The following is a 14,448-nucleotide window of genomic DNA, read 5'->3' as shown; positions in this document are numbered from 1 at the left end:
AACAGGCGCGAATACCTGCCGTTTTTCATGCCCCGCCTCCCATGACCACACCTATCAGATGGCTGCCCTTCACGATGGGGAGGAGGGATTGGTTGATTGATTAGGGAGATGGGTGGAGACTCTAGAAGAGGTCAGGGTTCAGAGAGAAAGTGGAGAGTGGCAGTTTCCAATGTACCCACCCAGGTTCTACCCACCTCTGCCTTAAGGAGGCCTGAGGGCTGCAACTGCTTGCAATCGAAAGAGCCGGAGCACCCCTGGAAGCCCTCCCTGCCCTGGGGCAGCTGCCCGCTGGAGGAAGCAGACCCCTGGCACTGTAGGGCTGGGCTCCGACTTCCGGTCCAGCCTCTCACCCTGCTCAACCTGGGCCTCACCTGCATGGGCCCTTCCCCCAGTCTTCAAGGTCAATGGGATTGTGATCGCCTAACAGTCACACTGCCCTCCATTTGCATTTTCTGTTCTCAGCATAATTCAGGTAGTTACTCTTCACAGTTACCAAAGGACTTGTCACATAGGAAGGACTTCAAAAATTGACATCTGCATTTGAAGGACTCCATATGCCCCCCTGTGGTGTGTGTCTGTGGGAGGCATTCAGAAGAATGTGTCTCGAGTCAAGAAGCTGGCTTTCAGAAACGGATAAGAAGGACATCACAGCGGACAGGATCAGCCTTTCAAGATGACCAGCCATCTACAGTTTAAAAAATTATGTGATGGCCGTTCATTGGACTGGAAGGCTGTCAGTAAAAGCCTAAAAGGATTTTAACAGAGTCAGGACAATTTGGAGATATTCGATTTGTTTTCAGAATCAGGGCTCCTACATAATTTGGAGGACCTAATTCGAAAGGAAAATGCAGAACCCGTTGTTCAAAAAGCAGTTAAAAAAAAAAAGTGCAGTTAAGGGTACTAAAATATAAAGCTTTTTCCTTTCAAAATATTTTCTTATAATCGATTTGTTTTCAGAATCAGGGCTCCTACATAATTCGGAGGACCTAATTCGAAAGGAAAATGCAGGACCCGTTGTTCGAAAAGCAGTTAAAAAAAAAAAAACGCAGTTAAGGATACTAAAATATAAAGCTTTTTCCTTTCAAAATATTTTATTATAAAATGCAATGGGGTAACAGGGATAATTGAGTAATACCGATGCAGGACAGGGCAGATTTCTCCGGGTGACGGGGGACCAAGCCCTGCACTGGGAGAATAGGGGTCTTTGGCAGGGGGTGTAGAAAGAATTCAACACACGCACCGACGTTAGAGTCAAAAGGAACGTTTAGAAAAGGAGTAACGCTCCATGGACAGAGTGTGGGCTCCTCTCAGAGGCAGAGGGTAAGAGGGACAGTGAGACAGTAAAGGCACCGAGAGGGACCCCGAGTGTTCCGGGAATTCAGTTTGTCATTCTTTAGTTCCCATGTCCTTTGATAAGGACATACAGCGAGGAAGGGGAAGAGTATGCAGCCTGAGAAGGTTGAACTGTGGAGTGAAAGGCCTGCTGGCGGTTCCCAGCCTTGAATCCTTAGGTTCCCCATGATTTTAGCCACAGGGAAGGACTCTTGGTGCCTGTTCCCCTTCACAGGTGTGGGGAATGGGCTGTTAGAATCCAGCAGAAATCTTCCTTTGTTCTGCAGGTGTCCTCTTGGCCTGGATCAGTATATTGCAGTCTCTGAATGTGGCTTGATTAACATTTTTAATTCTCTTGCCTCCTCCCTACATTAATACCATAAACTTAAAATTGCAGAACTATATTTCGTTGTCATAATTTTATATAACACAATAAATAACATCAATATGATATCTGCTTGACCATTAGATTTTTCTGCATGTTATTCAGCAAAATGTATACTTTTGCCAACTGCATTTCAACTGACACACAGGCATGCCTCGTTTTATTGCATTTCACTTTATTCAGCTTCACAGATGTGGTGTTTTTTTTTTACAAACCGAAGGCAAGACCCTCCACCAGCGAAAAGACCATGGCTTGCTTTATTGCAGTACACTACTACAGTGGTCTGGAACCGAACCCACCATATCTCTGAGGTATGCCTCTCATTGAAAGCTCTGACAATAATTCCTGGCAAATGCAAGATCACAAATAATCTTTCAAAATTTTTAATTTGGGGAAGGCTCTTTCTGCTGATGAGACTTACCGAAGTTAAGAATATTTCATAGGCTTTCACATTAGTGTATCAAGAGCTGATGATTCTTACGGAACAATTTTTCTAAAAAGATTTAACTCTTCGTACAAATCGATTTCATTTAAGTTGGAATTTAATTTTATACAGAAATATATTTGGAATATAACGTTTCCTCTAACATTTTTCTGTAATTTGTGGAGGTCGTACGAGAAACCGAAAGTGACTTCATGATTTATATATAATTTTGATAACCTCTTTATGTACTTCATCGCTGTATCTCTGGTTACACAAGGAAGAGTTAACTTCAAAATTGCCTTCCTCGTTAATAATGAAACTTCACATGAAGATAGAATTCTTTTCTGTAGAATGCGATCTTTAATGTCTGTTTCAAAGCCTGGGAATACTTGTTTGCTTGGCAAGGCTGCAGCAGCTTCCACAACCAGAGAGACCTAGCTCTGAAGAAGTCTCACTCTTGGGTGTGCTTTATCGCGACATCCATGTGCATGCTTTGGTTTTACAATAATTTATTGACAGTTTCCTGCATGAGTACTGGCAGTTCCTGCCCCGGACTTGGGCTGCAGAGTTTATATTTGCGTAGGGGCTATCCACATGGGGCTCTCTCTCACCGCAGCCTTGGTGGACTACGGCCATCTGCTGCTGCTGCCAGTCTGGGCACAGATCCTGGCCCTGCCAGCCCCGTGCCGCCCCACGGTGTCCCAGACTGCCCAGCCATGTGGGTGCACACAAGGTGGCCAGGCCAACTGCTCGCCACGCGTGCTGCCCACTGCCTGCCGTTCTTGCTGCCACCTGGTTTATCTTCTGTGCTCACACGCAATGCTTCGTCGTCCCGTTGGCTAGCCCGCACGAAACCCGAGTTCAAAGAGAAAATGTGAAGAATTTCAAGACGGCAAAAGCAGAGCATTAAACCCAGAGTTGAGTCCATTCCGAGAGCGGCGCCCCGTGTGACTGCACAGGTCGCACGCCCACGATCCAGCCCTGCCCAGAGCACTGATTCCAGTCCCCTCTCCACGTCCCCCGTAGCCTATTCTGAAGCTTCTTTTTCTTCTCCTCGTAGTCTCCTTGTCAATGAGACAGCTACACTTGGTTGTGGGCCTAGAATACTGTGCCGTAATAAGAACTATGTATTTGGTCTTAGTCCAGCCCCTGTTCCTGGCACGGAGCTCCTAAAATGCTTGGAATTTCTGAACGATACGGTTAAGAGGGGCGCCTTTTGTTGTGGGCATAGGGGAGGGGGCTGGCAATTGAGTTCAGTCACCAACCGCCAATGATTTAATCAATCACTGAAGCCTCCATGAAAGTTCCGACCCCAGGGGTTCATAGAGCTGCTAGGTTGGCGAACACGTCAAGCTGCTGGGAGGGTGGGTATGCCCAGAGAGGGCAGGGAGCTCTGCGTGCCCTGCGTGCACCCTGCCCAACGCATCTCTTCCATCTGGCTGTTCCTGAGTCGTCTCCTTTAAAAATAAACAGGCAACAGTAAGGAAAGCACTTTCCTGAGTTCTGTGACCCGTGCCAGCAAATTATCGAGCTGGAGGAGGGGGTCACGGATAGAGGGTAGGTCCATAAGGACGTACGATCAGCATCTGAAGTGAGGGCACTCGGGTGGGCCTGAGCCCTTCACCCACTAACTCCAGGTAGATACCGTCAGAAGAGAACTGAACTGCAGGGCGGCCAGCTGGTGTCAGAGAATTGGCTGATGTGGGAGAGAAAACCCACGTATTTCATGTCAGAAGTGTTGGTGCAAGCGATAGAGGAGAAGACAGCGTGTTTCCCTTTAAGGACCAGAGCTGTGCCGAGCGCTTTGCTAGCACGATCTGTTTCACTCCCTTCAACGCCTGTGGTAGAGGCGTTAAGCTGCGCCCCTTCTGCGGATGAGGGGCTCGGCCATAGAAGAGCGCGTGGCACAGCTAGGGTCATACCAGGCAGAGCCTGAAGAGCAATAGTGCATCCACCTTCAAACCCATGCTCTTAGCCCCTGTGCTGCCTTTCTAAAAATGATCTTTCCACATTTTCGATAACTGACATATCCTTAAAGCCTGCTTTATGCAAAAATTCCCCAGGCTCTGCATGTTTCTAGATCAGCAAAGCCTTCAGCTTTGGTTACCCATCCATCCTCCTCTGTGCTCACCCACCTCTGCGTCTTCCTAAGCCTGTCCCAATTACACGTCCTAGAAATGCTACTTCAAACATTTGAGAGGGCTTTGCTAAAACCAAAAGCCTTTTTCCTCAAGCGTTTTCAAATGTGTGCAGGCTTTTCCAAAGTGACATCAATTGGGCGGTGACATCCGTTGAGCCTTCATTGTCAACACGGCAGACTCACAGGCCCATTCCTGGTGAGTCCTTCTAGTCTCACGGCTTTAAACACCCACTGTATGCTGACTACTCCCGAGAGCGTATGTCCCCAGCTTGGGCCACTTATATATTCAGCTGCCTTCATATTGAGGTATCCCGTAGCCCTTCCCCATATCACATGTTCCGTCCTCGACACCAGCAGCCATAATAATTATTATCACGATAACTGATTCCACTCTACAGTGCTGAGAATGTGCCAGATACTGTTCTAAGTGCTTTCTTTACATTAACTTTATTTAATCCTCACAATAACCATACAAAGTGAGTACTGTGATTATCTCCATTTTACGGATGATGAAACTGAGGCACGGAGAAATTGGACAACTCGGCCAAGGTCACCCAGCTAGAGAGTGGTGGAATTGGGATCCGAAGACCAGGGAATTCTGAGCCACCGGGCTTTTATTTTTGTTACGTGAATTAACGCATTTATTATAGGCTAGCAACGTTCCAAACTATGGCGCTTCTACTGGCCTTTCAATTCCCTCAGTCTTCTGATGGCAGACTTTCCACTGCTGAGGGCAGAAGTGGTGCTCAGTCCAGGCACCAGCAGCTACTGTTCTCATGCAGAAAGCCCAGGGCCGGACCCCCACAGCTCTTCTCTTCATCTGGGTTTTGACACAGAAGGAGCAAGTGTACTTGGTGTGCCGGCCGATTTCAATTTTCTTCACCATTTTCCTGAGGGAGGCGCCATAACGGGTCTCGTATTTACCGACCGATTCCGACCTTCTCGGTGCGTTTAGCCATGTCGCCGCCAACTAGGTCAGAACCCAGAGAGAGAGCTGGCCGCTGGAGCTTTGGAAATACAAGTGAGCTCCAAACTCCCCAGAAAACTTTCCTACCCTTCTCAGCATAAAATTCAGAGTCCTTGCAATGGCCTCCGTGGCCCCGCGGGATCTGCCTCCGCTACTTCTCCCATCCCACGTTCTGCCACTGTCCTCGCTGCAGCCACACTGGCCTCCCCGCTGTTCCTAGAACACACCTACTACGCTCCTGTCTCAGGGCCTTTGCACCGGCTGCTTCCTCTGCCTGCAATGCTCTTCCCACTTCCAGATCTCTGCCCACGTGACACCTTTTCAATGGGACCATGCCCGGTCACGCCTTTTAAAAACAAGTTCCCCATCCCCACTTTATTTTCCTCCGTGCCACCTTCTTCCACGTGACATATGTTCATTTCTTTATCGTCTGGCTCTCTTCGCCAGATGTAAGCATGACGAGGGCGGGGCTTTCGTCATTGCTCTATCCCAAATACAAAAGTGCCTGGCATATACGTGGTAGGGATTCAGTTAAGAATCGTTGAGTTAATTAGAGAAAAGGTACCATCATCCTTGAGGGTAATTATCCGAGATTTGTCCCTTTCTTCAAAACTCCAAGTATCCGCCAGGTCTTACCGACTCAACTTCCTAAATAGTTTTCAAACCATCAATTTTCCGCCATCCATCCTGCCACTTCCTTGGCTCTGTCCTTCTGCAACAGATGTCTAGACCACATACGGTAATACACGGAGTTTGCACATTTTGAATTTTTCAGTGTCCTCTCCGCCCCCAGCCCACTGCATTGATCCCCAAGTCCTCCCAGCCCAGGTCCAAACCTGCTCCTCCTCTAGCGCTTCTGCCTCTGTAACTCCGCCGCCATCAACCTGGCTGCCTGAGCCAGGCATCTGGGAATCGTCCTCAACTCCCCTCTCTCCCACTTCCAATCCACAGCCAGGTTTTCTGTCTTACTTATCTGGATATTTCTGAAAATTGCCCGTTTCCTTTCATCCTCATGGCCACCACCCTAGTCCAGGCCATCACCCATCTTACCTTGGGTGATCTCGGCAGCCTCCTAATACTGGTCTCCCTGCCTGCTGCCTGGTCCCAGGTCATCTTCCTAAAACACACAGATGATCACATGACTCTCCTACTTAAATGAATCTCTACCTTTTCCCATGCACCCACACCCTCCTGATGTGTCATCCCCAGCTTCCTGCCACACTTGACTTCCGCCGTTGTCCGACGCCTCCCCGCAACACACACACACACACATACAGCCTGGAATGCCCTCTTCCCCTGCCCAATCCCTCTCTTTTCCTAGATGAGTTCCAAGGTCCCTCCCCTGTGAAGTCTTCCCTGTTCCCCCACCCCAACTTCCCAGCACTGAGTAATTACCATGGCGGGGGGGATGGGAAGGCTCGCCCAGCAAGGTCACTTGGGCTGAGGCAATAACAGACTAAAAAAGCAGTTCGAGGACCCAACAGTGAGGCCTTAGGAAGCACCTTCTGTGTACCTGGATCTGTTCCCAGAACCCCAAGGTCAAATGGTGGAAGCATATGGCATGAGGAGGGGGAAATGGGTCTGAAAAAGAGAAAGAGAAGGGAAGAGAACCAATATATTTGAAGCAGATTCTAGGCTCCGCTGCTAAAAGCTTTGAAGATACTACTTCATTTCGTCATCAGGACATCCCTGGGAGGCAGGAATTTTAAGAACATAGGAACTGGTGTATAAGATTTACAAAATTAATAAAGGTAGCCTTTCAAAGGAGTGGGGGAAAGAGGAGATTATTCGATAAAGGCTTTAATATAAAATTGGCTACGTATATGAAAAGAGTCAAGTTGGATCCCTTCTAGTGCATTAAAACTCCAAATGGGAGTAAACGTGATCATTTAAGTCAATATGTATATGAAATTGTGGTTGGGAAGGTCTTTCTCTGTATAACACAGAAAGCAGAGACCATAAAGGAAAATTCTGACAGATCTGGCTACATAAAAATGTAAATGCTCAGCATGTCAAAAATATATATAAATAAGTAAGGTGCAAATGCAAATGGAAAACTGGGAAAAATATCTCCCACATGTTAGCAGACAGAAATATAGGCTCGTGATCTAAATGGACAATTCACATAGGAAGAAATTTCAATTTTCTTAGTAATCCTAGAAATAAAAATTAAATCAAATCGAGGTTCCATTTTTAAACTGCCAAGTTATCAGACATTTGTTTTAATAAAATAGCAGTTGCCATGGGGTGCCAGGAAAGAATGCAGTTTACAACTGCAGATGGATGCTAGAAACTGCTACTTTAAAGTTTATAAACAGCTTTTATATTCTAGGACAGGAGAAGGATTCTGTTTACAGAGAAGACCTTCTCTTTGTTCTGGATTGTTCTGGAAAGAACACCTTTGAGGCCTTCTTGGTTAGGTAGCTGTGAAGTAGAAGCCTCTGGTTGCTCTTCCAGAAACCCAAATCCAGCTGCTTTAGACTAAGATGTTAAGTTTTCTATTCGGTTGTATAAACTTGTTCTGTAAGGAACTTCCTTCTGCTAATTTGGATTTTTTTTTTTTTTTTTAGGCGAGGCAACCCTTGGTCAACCTCACAGATTGCAAGGACTTTGTCAGTTTACAATCCCTTACTTTTTATTTTTCACGCCAACAGCACCTGGTCTTCCTAGGTGGTCTCCCATCCAAGTACTAACCAGGCCCGACCCTGCTTAGCTTCCAAGATCAGAAAGGGTCGGGCTTGTTCAGGGGAGCATGGCCGTAGACTCCCCAACATGGATTTTGGACTGCTCTGTGCAGGAAAATCTTGTGTGTGTGGCAGAGGCCCCACTCCATGACCCAACAAAACCATTTCCAGGAGTATATCCTAAGGTCAAAGAAAGGTTACTGTAATACAAGGATCTGTGAACCTGGATGGGGGACAAAAACATTCCAGGGACCTCTGCATGACGTTTAGCACTTCTGTCTCTTATGAATGTAGGCAGCAAGCCACAGAATTAGCAATACCTGTGGCACAGCAGAGTTCCTGAACACTCATCATGTCAACGTTCCACCCGTTAGCCTCGTTAGAGCTTGCTATTAAATGCATTAATAAGAAGCACATTTATAACTATAGCCCAACTTTTTTTGTTTCGAAACACTTTATTTTTTAGAGCAGTTTTAGGTTTACCTAAAAATTGAGCAGGAAATACAGAGAATTTATTATACTTCCTGTCTCCCTGTCCCCAGAGTTTACCCTATTATTAACACCCTGCATTAGTGTGGAATATTTGTTCCCACTGAAACACCAAAAATGATACATTATTATTAACTAAAGTCCAGAGTTGACATCAGGGTTTACTCTTAATGTTGTACAGTTCCATGGGTTTTCACAAATGCATAATGTCATGTATCCACCATTTCGGCATAATGCAGAGTATTGACACTGCCCTAAAAATCTCTTGTGCTTCACCTATTCATCCCTTCTCTCTTCCTGAACACCTGGAACCACCGATGTTTTAATGTCTCTAGTTCTGCCTTTCCCAGAATGTCATTAATTTGGGATTGTACAGTATGTAGCCTCTCCAGATTATCTTCTTTACTTAGCAAGTTGCAATTCAAGTTCCTCTATGTCTTTTTATGGCTTGATAGCTCGTTTCTTTTTCTCTCTAATAATACTCCAACTTCCAGATGAACCACAGTTGTTTATCCACTCACCGACTGAAGGACGTCTTGGTTGCTTCAGTTTGGGCAATTATAAATAAAGCTGCTGAACCACAGTTGTTTATCCACTCACCGACTGAAGGACATCTTGGTTGCTTCAGTTTTGGCAATTATGAATAAAGCTGCTATAAACATCTGTGCGCAGGCTTTGGTGTGGATGTAAGTTTCAACTCATTTGGATAAATATGCTAAGGAGAACAATCGCTGAGTCATATGATAAGACTGTTTAGCTTTTTAAGTAACTGGCAAACTGTCGTCCAAAGTGGCCGAACCATTTTGCATTCCCACCAGCAATGACAGAAAATTCTCGTTGCCGCACATCCTTGCCCGCATTTGGTGTTGTCAGTGTTTGGGATTTCGGCCATTTTAATAGGTGTGTAGTGGCCTCTCGTTTTTGTTCAATTTGCAGTTCCCTAATGACGTATGATGTGGGACATCTTTTCGTATGCTTATTTGCTATTTCTGCTCCAGGTTTAACTACAAGCTTAGGCGATGCCTTCTGCTAGAAGGTTAATCTCTCCCATTGTATCAGACAGTCTTTGCTGTGTAACACACAATTCCAGAACTCAGTAGTTTAAAACGACAATCATGCAAGGTTCAGCTGATTGCGGCTGAGTGGGGCCGAGTGGGGCTGGGTGCTTCAGGCCCCTTGGCTCGGGCTGCTCTGCTCCACGCGTCTCGTATCTTCTTTGAACCCCTGTGGCCCAATTTAAAAATATATGTTGATAAATTTGTTTCGATATAATTGGCTTGTGTTCTTAGGTACATTACTTTATGCACTTAGGCCCATCCCAGCCCTCGTTATGCTGCTCTGCAGGGCCCAGTTCCTTGTCTGTTTACTTGCCGGACTGTGAGCTCCCTGATGGCTGGGACTGAGCTTATATTTGTTTTTAATTTCCTATTATGAAAAATTTCAAACATATTTTTTAAAAAGGGAGAGAATAGCACCATGAAAACCCATGCATTCATCACCTCAGATTACAAAGACTTTGTCCCATTGGTTCGATCTCTCCCCTTTTAATTTATTTTTTGCTAAAGTATTATAAAGCGAGTCATCTTCCCTATATATCTCATTGTGCTTTTCTAAGAAATTCATTCAATAGTTTTTAAACCCATGAATGACTGTTGTAGAGCCGTATATAATAGCCCCAAATGGAAACGAGCTTATTAGCTACCATTTTAAAATGAGGAATGCAGTCAGCATTAATATGATGGCTAGGTGGAGGGCCAGGGGAGGGAGGGAGCAATTGGGGGGATCATTTTATGAACTCTATAGATGTCTAACCAATGTATGGTATACTTGAAATTAATTTAAATACATAAATTGTTTTAAAAAATGAGGGATAGTCAAAGGACGATCACACACCAATACGAGGACCGCACAGCCACGTGGGAAAATGCTTGTGACAGAGGAAAATCCAGGAAGGCAAAGAGCCTGGCTCAAGGTGATCTCTGTCCTCTCAGTTGCTAATCAGGCCAAAAGACCGGCCTGGCTTCCCGGCCAGTATGGAGAAGGCGTCGAGTGAGGATGAGGATAATGGGATGATGGGCGAATGTGTTATTCCTCTTCAAAATATCCTTCAGTGTCCTTTTGCCACCTTCCCAAGCTGTTATCTGCCAACCAGAGTTGCCTCAGTGGCTGTCTGTGAGGCCAAACAAAGGATTGATGGAATCTGCTGGGCCCGTGGGGGAGCTGTTGGAGGCACAGACCTTATGACAACAGGCGGTTCCAACCCCCATGCACAGCCCTTCGCAGTTCCCAGAAGGCAGCTGAGGGCATTGCACGGCTATCTATTCTTCCAGGTGCTAGAGTGTGGAAAGGTCATGGTGGCACGGAGTTATCTGATGCGTGCACTTCTGCGTGGCTGTGATAGGGCCTGCAGCTCGCTCAGGCTGTTTTAGCGATATTTCAGGGTCAATAGTTGTGGTATCTTTGTTCATCCGGCAGAAGCCTGTCTTGGGTTGATTGTAAACCCATGTGACCCGTAGGGCTGTCCTGGGGAAAACAAATCCACTTCACAGCTTGGTTCCCAGGCAGCTATTCCCCCGGGAGAAAGAAGTCTGTCCATAGCAGAGTTCCTTGTTTCTGCCTCAACCCCCCTGGGAGCTCAGTGCCTGCAAACAGGAGGCGCCGACTTAATGCTTGTTCTCCCAAGTGCTGTGCTGAGCCTAGTGTCTTCTTGCTGCCTTGAAAACCAGACCCGAGAAATTGTGGAAGGAGGACCTGCCATAGTGCGCTGTTTAGGGGGTCGGGTGTGGAAAGAGGGGTGGGGAGGGGTCTGGAAGCTCCAAGTCATAGTCTCCCAGCTCCCCTGTAAGTCGTTTGAGGACCTTGGGACTGGCCTCATCTACCAATGACTGACAACCATCTGACTGTCAACCAATCTGAGAACGCCTGGGGCCCATGACCTGCTGCAGTCCCCGCCCTCAGGAAGGTCACTGCCAACAGTAACTGTGGTTTTAAATGATCGAGAAGTAATTCTTGGGGTGGGAATCAAGGGGAGTGTCTGAGGACTTTCACTTGCTAAGAGCCTTGAAGATGGAGTAAATTTAGGTAGTTGAGTGTGGGAACAACAGGTGCAAAACCGGAGGCAGGAAACGCTGCAGTTGTTTGGGACACTTCACACGGTTCCGAGGAGGCTGAGCTGTGAGGGGACTTGGAGGGTCTGCTTCCCTCGCAGCGGTGCCAGGAAAGGCCTCGGAGTCTTCGACTAAGGGGTTTTTACCTACAACGGCAGAACACCTCTGACGCCGAACTTGTGGGTTTCCCACAGCAAGCCATTCTCCAGTTCTCTGCAGACACCAACTGGGTGCCGTGCCCTGTAATTTGTCATTCTAATGCTAACCACCCAGAGTTAGTACAGACCCCACAGGCTAAGGGCAGATTCCCACCAGACTGCGCCCCTCTTCAGACACCAGTCCCAGGTAGCAGGTCCTCAGGTCACCCACACTCTTGCCCAGTTTGGCCACGAATCAGGGGTTCCCACGATTCCCTCCTCAGATTCCGCAACGCACTGTAACGGCTCACGGGAATCAGGAAAACGCTTTACTTATATTGCTGGGTTCTTACAAAGGATACACGAGAACAGCCAGATGAAGAGGTAATAGGCTAGGATCTGGTAGGGTCCACAGAGTGCAGGAGCTTCTGTCCCTGTGGCGTTTGGTGCGTGTCACCCTCCCAGCACATAGATGCGGTCACCAATGCAGAAGCTCTCCAAACCCCTTCGTTTAGGGTTTTTATGGAGGTTCCATTACAAAGACACGATTGATTAACGAAATCACTGGCCACTAGTTATTACCTCAATTCCCAGCTCCTCTCTCCTCTCCAGAGACGGGAAAGGGAGTGTGTGTGTGGGGGGGAGGGGGTGGCGGGGAGGCTGAAAGTCCCCTCTAATCACGTGGTTGGTTCCTCTGGCAACCAGCCTCCAACCTGAAGTCATCCAGGGGCTATCAGCCACCAGTCATCTCATTAAAATAAACTGCAGGATAGTTGAAAGGTGCATGTTATGAATAACAAAAGATGCTCTATCATTCTATCACTCGGGTAATTTCAAAACCCTTTTAGAAGCTCTGTGCCAGGAACCGGGACCAAGATCAAATATATATTTCTTATTACATCACAGCATCACAGAGTCAGAAGACCTAGGTTCAAATCCCGAAATTTATTTGTTGGGTGACTTCGTGAACTGGAATTTCCTGCTTTATAAAATAAAGATAATTATAATACCTATCTCACCAGGTTGGAGTGAGAAATAAGTAAGTGTATGGTGAAGAAGCATCCAGCAAGTGTCCGGCATACAGTAGGTGCTCAATGTGTTTATTATCTTGAAAAAAAAAAAAAGATCTGAATGTAACAAACATCAGCGCCTACCACAGCTCAGGCATTTCCATGGCATCGCATTTAATATTTGCAGTTTTTCTGCCGGGTAGATTCTCACTCCCATTATACAGAGGAGGCTCCTGAGGCTCAGGGAGGGGAGGCAGCTTATTCAAGGTCATACAGGTGACAGGATATGGGCCAAGATTAGAATGCAGTGCGTTGGGCTCCAAATCCTGATTCTTTCCAGACTCTTCTTCAACAGACAAACCACTTGGTCCCTCCCAAACCCCTTCATGGCAGAAAAGACTGCTCATAGCTTCCTGGTATCCATTTCTCAAACCTTCTTTAGGAACAGAAACTGTTTGTAGTTGGGCACATTGTAGCTCAGTCCAAAGACTACATTTCCTGACCTCCCTTTCAACTCGATGTGGTACAAGTTAGGTTATAGCCAATGAGATGTAAGGAAAAGTGCCACGCGGAACTTCTAAAGGTCTCCTTTAAAAAGAAGGGAGATTGCTCGTGAATAAATGTTTGTTAATTAAAAACAGAGGAAGAGAAGTACTATCTTCCTACCTTCCTCTTTCCTTCCTGCTTGCTGAACTCAGACAAAATGGCTGGAGCTCAAGCAGTCATCTTGGGCCACATGGAGCTGTGTTGGTAGGAGAGCAAGATGATAAGTCATTATCCCAGTCCTAGGCTGCCTCCCACTTCCTCCTTCTAAATCATCAGCTCTTCTCTATTAAGCCTTTCTTTCAGCATTTAAACAGGCTCAAGCTTCTTCCAGCCTAAAAGAAAAAAACGTCTCTCAATCCCATGTTCCCTGCTTTTTTATTTTTCCAGTCCACCAACTGGGAAGAATCAGATACTCTCAAGGTCTCCATGTGTCCATTTCCCAGCCATTCCTCAATTCACTGCATCTAGGTTTCCTGCCTACCATTCTACCCAAATTGCCTGGATGAGTTAAAGACAGCTACACCTAATGAACTTCCTTCAGTTACCTTCTAATTAGACCTCTCGAAAGCATCTCACGCAGTTGCCCACATCCTCCTTAGACACTCCTCATCTTGGGTTCTGTGCTGCCTCTGCTCCCCCTGCCTTTCCAGCTGGTAGTTCTGTGTCTTTGCCAGTTTAGCCTCTGCTCTGAGCTCTAGTCCTCCCCATCGAAGCACGGACTTGACTTTATTTTTCGTATGTCTCAAAAGCACCTCAAACTCAACATGTCCAAATGGAACTCATGGTCATTCCCTTCTCCCCCACCCCCAAACCGAGCCGTTCTTGCCAGAAATCTGGAAGAATCTTTGATACATCTCTTTTCCTTGTTCAAGTCTTGACAGTTTCATCTCCTAAATGAAATCCACTCACTGCCATCAGCTGGCTCAAACACTCTCATCCCTCCCCTAAAACTAGTACAACAGTCCCCTCATTGGTCTTCCCGTCTGCACAACCGTAAAAATCTGTGTTGTACACAGCAGTCAAAGGGATCTTTCTATCAGTGGGATCGTGTCGATCGATGGCTGGCTCCGAAGTCCCCAGCTTTCCATTGTCCTGTCTGGACCCCGCAAGGTCAGAGCCTGACTTACGCTCCCTTTGTCTCGCTCTCCCTCCATCCGTTTCAGCCACATCGGTCTTCTGGAACATCGTACTTCTTGAACCCACACAGTCCCTTTCCCCAGGTCTCAT

The 14,448-nt window shown here is 46.6% G+C and overlaps 1 long non-coding RNA gene and 2 pseudogenes across 1 annotated transcript; all 3 read right to left on the bottom strand.

Moving 5' to 3' along the window:
• Nucleotides 1-4,959: 4,959 nt before the first annotated feature.
• On the bottom strand, nucleotides 4,960-5,240 carry LOC102882826 (annotated as a pseudogene).
• Nucleotides 5,241-7,893: 2,653 nt separating this feature from the next.
• LOC112484281 lies at nucleotides 7,894-8,012 on the bottom strand (annotated as a pseudogene).
• A 4,579-nt stretch (nucleotides 8,013-12,591) lies between these two features.
• Nucleotides 12,592-14,442, bottom strand: LOC112484220. Its single transcript, XR_003047944.1, has 2 exons — nucleotides 13,342-14,442; nucleotides 12,592-13,263 (listed from the first exon to the last, which is right to left on the bottom strand). It is a non-coding gene; the product is annotated as an uncharacterized LOC112484220 (long non-coding RNA).
• Nucleotides 14,443-14,448: the final 6 nt, after the last annotated feature.

The sequence above is a fragment of the Pteropus alecto genome, unplaced genomic scaffold (assembly GCF_000325575.1).
Source record: "Pteropus alecto unplaced genomic scaffold, ASM32557v1 scaffold157, whole genome shotgun sequence".
In the NCBI taxonomy this organism is placed as follows: domain Eukaryota; kingdom Metazoa; phylum Chordata; class Mammalia; order Chiroptera; family Pteropodidae; genus Pteropus; species Pteropus alecto.
The sequence above is the reverse complement of the archived record's forward strand: the minus strand, read 5'-3'. Positions and strand labels throughout refer to the sequence as shown.